The sequence below is a fragment of the Emys orbicularis genome, chromosome 17, assembly GCF_028017835.1.
Source record: "Emys orbicularis isolate rEmyOrb1 chromosome 17, rEmyOrb1.hap1, whole genome shotgun sequence".
NCBI classification, from domain to species: domain Eukaryota; kingdom Metazoa; phylum Chordata; order Testudines; family Emydidae; genus Emys; species Emys orbicularis.
Genome location: NC_088699.1, coordinates 21592790 through 21599844, shown reverse-complemented (window position 1 = coordinate 21599844; position 7055 = coordinate 21592790).

Sequence of the window (7055 nt, the reverse complement as noted above, 5' to 3'; positions counted from 1 at the left end):
ATGATCCTGAATTCCTCCTTTGGTGTCTTCAGGTTCTAAGCTCTTTGGGGCAGAGATTGTCTCTTGCTGTGTATGTGGACAGTGCCCCGTGCAATGGGGCCCTGCTCTTGGTTAGGAGTCTCTAGGCTCTACTGGAATATAAATAATAGCAGAAGATGGTGGGTACATGACATTGCGGGTAATGAGAACCTTTTGCAGTATAGTGGATTGGGTATTATTCCAGATCCATCCTGCTTTGGGATTTATATGGCCCTTGTTAGTACCTGGGTACCTCACAATCCCCCCCTCCCATGCTAATTATGCCCATTTAGCATATGGGAAACTGAGGCACAGAGCAATTAAGTGACTTGCCCATCACACAGGAAATTTGTGGCAGAGCAAAGAATTGAATCCAGGTCACCCACATCCTAGATTAGTGTGCTAACCACTGGCCCAACCTTCCTCCCTTGATATAGCTGCCCAACCTGGCTCCCAGCCACATTACTGGAAACCTCCCTGATTCCCAGACTAGCTTCTCCAGATAGCCAGTTTCGACATGTTTCATGCCCAGTTAAAGCCAATTGATTCTAGATGTGCCTGGTAGCAAAAAAAAAAAAATTAAAAATCTGTGTAACACATTGATCATTGCTGAGAAATACTCAAATGTTGCAGCACGGCCTTCTCATCATTCTACCAATTACCCATCTGGCCTCGTTCCGACTCCCATTTGCTAATGTGACGCCGGCCCCGCTGATGGGATTTACGGTCATCTCCACTAAAACCCAACCCCTGATAAAACCCACGTGAAAGCCGCAAAGAGCACGCCTGAAAGTCACTAAGCTGATATGCTGGACCATGCTCGGGGGGAGAAAATTCTCACGCCGGCTTCTCGCTCCACTTTCAACTGCATTCAGCGGGGAAAAGCGCTGGTGCTTAGGGAGGAGAACTTCCACTTCAAAGGCAGCTCGGCGGCTCTTCTGCTGTGCTAAGGTGGATCAGCATAATCCAGCTGTAGAAGAAATCGCTGGGAGCTGCTCTCAAAATTAACCCTTACATTTCCGCTGCAACAAACTTTTGCACTTTCAAAAATCTCTGTAGCCAGTCGCTAACCCTGCATTGCATTCTGTTCTGGTAGTGCATATGTTATTCCAACAGAGCGACCGCAGCGTTGTGCATTTTAGAGACATAGCAGATTCCTGGTTACACTGGGCTTTAGTCACCCAAATGTATCCCAGACAACTGAGAATTCACCTACTCACGACTCAGTAGCAAAGGAATCAGTTAATAGGGATGCACCCTGGTCATTCATGAGCGATTAAGGCTTGGATACAGGATCTGAGTTGATTAGGAGCTTGCTAGGTCCCGATCCCGTGATCATCCTCGCTTTCTATTTGGTTCCGAGGTGAGTTGCTTCTGGTCCTTGCATGGAAGATTGAAACTGTTTCAACAGCAGACCAACAGATAATGAACAGAGAGCAGGGAATACTCCGGCTCACCTGTGACTAGGGATGTCCACCCCGAGAACAGCCATTCCCCAAATACGTGTGTGAACCAAAGCTGTTCACCCAAGAGCTTCCAAACAGCAAAGAGGGTGGGGATATGAACGGCGTGAAATGGAGCAGCAGTTTGGAACTGGAAGAAATGCTCCAAAATAGCCTTTTGCACCGTTTGTCTGGTCCCCGTATGAAGAGCCCTGGTCCTGCTCCTGCCTCTTCCTGGTTTGACAAGCTGCCTGCCTCAGCTGCAGAGATTACTGCAAAGGTCACAGAAGTCAGGGATGTTAAAGGCCTACTAACTGGTCAAGGGCATCTGACTGTGGAACTAACCTCCAGGAGAGGTGAGCTAATCCGGAGTCCGGGCCCCTTTAGGGCCTACCGCCAGATCTTCCTTTTTGATAAAGCTTTGCCCCATTGCTCAAATAACAGCCCCATTCCCCACTAAAACACTACCCCCAAGTGGAGCAACCAGGGATGGGAGACGAGATGAAAGCTCCAGGAAATCTAGTTGGGTGGCAATCAAATTAACCTGGGGCATGGATGGAAGTACCAAACCTGTGACAAACTGGCAGATAGGTCAGAGAGAGTGTGTGTGGGTCTGTATGGGGACAGATAGATAGATAGATAGATAGATGGGTGTGTATGGAGATAGATAGATAGATAGAGAGAGAGATAGATAGATAGATAGATGGATGTGTATGGGGATAGGTAGATAGATAGATAGATAGATGGGTGTGTATGGGGATAGTTAGATAGGTAGATAGATAGATAGATGGATGGGTGTGTATGGGGTTAGATAGATAGATAGATGGGTGTGTATGGGGATAGATAGATAGATAGATAGATAGATAGATAGGTGTGTATGGGGATAGATAGATAGATAGATGGGTGTGTATGGGGATAGATAGATAGATTTCCTCCACGTGTCAATTATCCGCACAGGACATTTTCTAGTGCTTTTAGCAAGTCTAGTGTTAACAATCCCAAGTGATAGAAATCCCACCCCTTCCCTTGGAAGATTATTCTACACCCTCATAGATCCTTGTTACTGCCTGGAAGTCCTCGGTATTCACTGGGAAGGTCAGGAAGGGCAGTGTAGCGGGGTGGTCACCCGCTCCTGCCTTAAAAGGCTTAAAACAGCCCGGGGAGAGGGCTGTGGCAGGGAAGGAAAAGCTGGGCTGATTTGTGGACGTAGCCACAGCTGGGCCACGCCCCAATCAGGCCACAGCTGGCCCTGTAAGAGGGCTGAAGGCCAGAGGCTGACAGACTCTCTCTCACTTTGAGAGGGAGGGACCTGGCTGCAGGGAGCTGAGAGAAGGTACCTGAAGTGGAGCAGGGCTGGGGGAAGGCCAAGGGAGCTGGGGAGCTCCGGCCTGGAAACCCCCCAGGCTGCGGCCTAGTGGAAGGCCAAACAGGTACTGGGGTTGCAGGGGGCAGCCCACGGGTAGGCAGAGGCAGCAGGTCCAAACCCCCCTTGCCTATGATGAGTGGCTTTTACACTGCAGTCTGCCCCAGTGAGCGGGGGCTTGATGGTGACTGGCAGTAGCCCATGACTGAGGCAAGGTGGGGATAGAGGGTTGGGGGTTCCCCAGGGTGGGGAGGCCCTGAGACTGCACGGGTATTGCCAGGGGGCAGCACCCCAAAGACAAGGGGCACCGGGTCCTGGGAGGGACACGGGGGCCAGCGGCAGCGGGACACCAGCCTGCAGAGGGCGTTCCGGAGGCTGGAAACGCTAATTCCCTGAGACAACCAGCAGGAGGCGCCGCAGGGGTGAGTCGCGCACTGTGACAGGCAGCCCCTAGCTCCAGATTTCAGGCCCTCCTTTCGGTTATGAAGGGTTCCAGACGGCGCGTCACCAACATATAGACCCTGCTACCGGCGTCCTCCCTCCCTCTCCTCTCCTGCCTCCCACCCATCAAATCGCATTGTCTTCGGCAGGACGGGCTGTGATTTAACCCGGTGCACATTCACTCCTTGACGCAGCGCTCTGCCTCTCCACTGACACTGTCTCACGCAGCGACTCACTTGACAGCCCAAGAAATGATCTGTAACAAGTAGCAATGGCAATAAAAAAAAAAACCCCAACAACAACCATGTCAACATATGTCTGGGAACGAAACCCACGCCGAGCGACAGGCAGTCATCCTGAGCCTGGCGCTCCCCTTTGAAGTCACACCCACTGTGCGGGTGAGTGTGTGTTTCCAGTACTTGAGCGCAAACATTAAACAGCGACTGCAGCAAATCAATAGATGGCTAATTAGTGTTTGGAAACACGGCGGCACGGCAGGAGTCGCCGGCGAGATAGGACGGCATTAAAGACTTCATTTAGACTTGAGAAATAGCTGCGTTTTCAGGAGATGTACCGAGAAACCTAACTAAGTGTTTGCTGGCGTTTGTGGCGAGTGGGCTTGGATTGATCGCACGTGCTGTTGAAGAAACACGGGGACTGGGCTGTTGGAGAGGTGCTGAGATGCTGCAGTCTTTCCCTCTGAAGGGCTCCGCTCTGGTTGGTTTGGTGGGCTTGTGGCTCCGTTGCAGGGCCAACCCGAGGCCCAATCCAGAGCCCCCGGAGGAGGCTGATGGTCACAGCACCGGAGTGGGACTCCGGCGAGCTGGCTTCAGTTCCTACGTGTGACCTTGCCCGTATCCTGGGACCGACATGACTAGAACATCATCGCACCCTTGCACAAGTGGCTCCATCTCTCCGGGCCTCTGCAAGGGCGTGGTGATGTTCTAACCATATGGGCAAGGTCACACGTAGGAACTGAAGCCAGATCACCGGAGAGATGATCACCTCGCTGGCCTGCAGGGAGACTGAGGGATGAATCAATGCACCGATACTGCAGTGCTGGGCTCCTTCCCAGACAGACAGTCACTAGGTTCTCCAGGGCGAAGCACGCCCAAGTGGCTCAGTGAGTGCTACTGCAACCCGGGAGTCACGGGAGCCCCCACAGCATCTATACCCCTGCTCGGCTGGGGGGAGAGTTGGTGGATCCCTGCTGTGGTAGGTCCATTGGCCACAGCAGCACTGGGGTGGTTTTCCTGCCGTCAGCACCCTCCCCAGCATGGGCAGGGAATTGCTAGTTAATAAAGAAGTTCTCAGCCTTTAACAAGCTGCACTCCCAGCATGCAGTGGTGCAAGGGGGGTGAAATTCCTCCCTGACCCAGGCTGTGATCAGCTGATACCTTGGAACAGGAGAGCTGTTCACCATGGCTTCCGGGCATCACTCCAGGGACTGTCACTAAATGATCCAGCTCCAGGCAATGGACTACATTTCCAGGGAGTTCAGTGTAGCTACAGCAGTTTGCCCCAGCTCAGGCCCTGGCTCCAACACTCTGCAGGTTCCCGCCCCAGTCACGTCCCCTCTGTAGATCTCTGTAACCCGTAAGCCAGGCATCCATGTGAAACGGGCAGCAGGGAAAAAAGAGGGGGAGGAGGCGGATCCCAGTTCAGGGTCATGAGGCGAAGCTATCGAAGGAAGCAAGCGTGCCAATCAACGGGAGCTTGACTGAGGCCCGAGCTCAGCACCTGGGGTCTCGGGGAACAGGTGCTATCTGTCAAGGGTAGTTAGCTCTAATACCTACATGTGCCATTCATCATGGCAGGGGATGGCGCTTTGCAACCACAGGCAAAGCTGTAATTAGCTGGAAACGAGTCACTGGAGATTTCGACTAATTGACTTCTCGGTTTTAGCTGTCCAGGTAGATAAGGGAGCATCAGAGCAAGAGAGCAGGATGCTGCCAATCAGTCTAGGTGCCAAGTCCCCCCTGCCCGCAATTCTCTGGCTTAAGAGACGCCGGGCAAGCCACGGTCTGACGTTGTCGCTTGTTCCTTTGTCCCAGCCGATCTGGCTCCTTGCACGCTCTCCATGGTTAGGGCAGTGACCTAGGAATTTGGAGATCTAGTGTCAGTTCCCTGGTCTGCCACGAACTTCTTATGTGACCTCGGGCTTTACTTAGCTGCCCTTTGCCTCAGTTCCTCCTCTGTAATACGGGGCGAATAATACATCCCTGCCCGGCGTGTGGCACTTTTCTGTATGCGAGGCACATGCGTCTGGCCAGGACCGAGAGTGGGATCGGCTGATGCACATACGCGCAGGCAGGCAGCGTATCTCACCTGTCTCACGTCCTGTGGCGATGGGGGAGTGGCAAAGGGGCAGAAAGGGGATGCTGCAGTGTGGGCGTGGCATAGACCCTGGAGCAGCGGAGGCGTTCATATCCTGCCCGTGCCACCCTCCCCAATCCGGGGGAAGGGGAGAAGAGGCTCCCTAATGAACGCCTGCTCCATTTCCTGCCCTGCCAGCTGACCCCGGCGGGTGGATCATCCCATCTGAAGAATGTGAAGTATATAACACATGATATGGCCTCGTGGAACGTCCAGACGCTTCTGGCCGTGGACAGTGGAGTAGACAAGATGGCCATCGCCGCCCGAGAACTGAAGAGACGTGACAATGATGTTGCTGCCCTTAGGGAAACTTGCTTCTCTGGTGAGGCTCAGCTCAGACATTGGTACATTAAAGATTGGGAAGCCCTTTGAGATGGGTTGATGACAAGTGCTGTATGAGACCCCAGTGTAATTATTTATTCCCCTGGATTTGCTGTGTGCTTTGTCTGGGATACACAGGGCGTCTCGGGGCACTCATGGAAGCCCGGATTCAGCGAAACATTTAAGCACCCACGTCACTCGAGCAAGCCGCTAGTCCCTCTGAAACCTGCCAGACTGCCCCCCTGCCTAAAGGGAAGCGTGACCGTAAGTGCTTTGCCGAATCACAGCTTACGTAAGTAGCTGGACAGGGACCCCGAAAGCAGTGAGTTTGTGTGTGGCGTCGGGGAAGCTTGAATTCGGTGCCCAGCAAGGATTAGGATTAGTGAACAGGCAGAGCGCTCTAGGAAAGAAGCAAGGCCGGGGTGGGGAACTCCATCTCCAGGGGCAGACCGGAGCAATGCTCCAAGTGCCGGGCCTCTCATGTTTTTGGGTAACTCCTCCTCTGGCTCTTTCCCTGGGCTGCTCAAGGGATGCCCCTTTAGGTCTCAGGCCGGCAGCTGTCTCAGGAATCAGGGCCCGCAGCTGGGCCTGGGATCAGCTAGCTAACCGCAGCTGTAACCCCAGTCTGCCAGATCAGCTGATTCGCTGAGCAGCGCTGCCTGGACTGCCCTTAAGCCCAGCCCTAGCACTTAACCAATGGCTACTTGATGCTTACCCCTGAGCTGCGACTGTGCCAGGCCACTCCAGCCCTGACCCTGGCTCTGACCACTAGGCATGACTGCCCTTGCCCTGCTTCGTGCCAAGTGGTCACCTCCCTGTAGGTAGGATCCTGTGACCCTCCCCTGCAATTCATTGTGACTATCCCAGCAGGTCTGACCTGAGTCCAGAGCCTGCTGTTCTGCTCCGTGTCAGGGACAAGTGACCAGCCAGCTTTCACATTTCTTCTGCGATGATACCGTTACGGAGAGAACCCATAAACCAGGTCTACGTGTGGGCTAAGCTTGTGGGAGGATGTCTTCCACATGAGGGGCTGGCAGGTGTCAAGACCTTCAAACTCTTCGTGGAGGGTTTGCCTGTGTGGTTCATGTCTGGCT